This window comes from Wasmannia auropunctata, unplaced genomic scaffold (assembly GCF_000956235.1).
Source record: "Wasmannia auropunctata unplaced genomic scaffold, wasmannia.A_1.0 LD336064.1, whole genome shotgun sequence".
NCBI lineage: Eukaryota > Metazoa > Arthropoda > Insecta > Hymenoptera > Formicidae > Wasmannia > Wasmannia auropunctata.
In genome coordinates this window covers 157,160-157,556 of record NW_012026826.1, presented here as the reverse complement: position 1 = coordinate 157,556, position 397 = coordinate 157,160, and positions in this window count along the sequence as shown.

Below are 397 nucleotides of genomic sequence, written 5' to 3'. Positions count from 1 at the left end.
TAAACTTTTGTTGCATGTACTTTTGGATGGTTAAACGGTTTATTAAAAAAATATTTTTGTTTCTTTGTCTAATCAAATACTTGGCAACTTGTATGATCTCATATTTGTTTTTGGACAATTTTTATTTGTTAAAATAAATATTTTTGATTTAATTATATATTTAATTATATGATTTAATTATATGATTTTATTATATTTTTGATTTAAGAAAGATGTAACGTATGATACTTTTTTATATACTTTGCGAAAATTTGTTTTTTTTTTTTCAAAAAAGTTTTTGTTCGTTATCTATTTCCTCAAATTATATTTAAAATTATTCCCACGCAACGTTACTAGTTGTTGGAATATTAATTTTAAAAAACCGCGCTTTTAATATATTAATAAATAGCGACAAGCG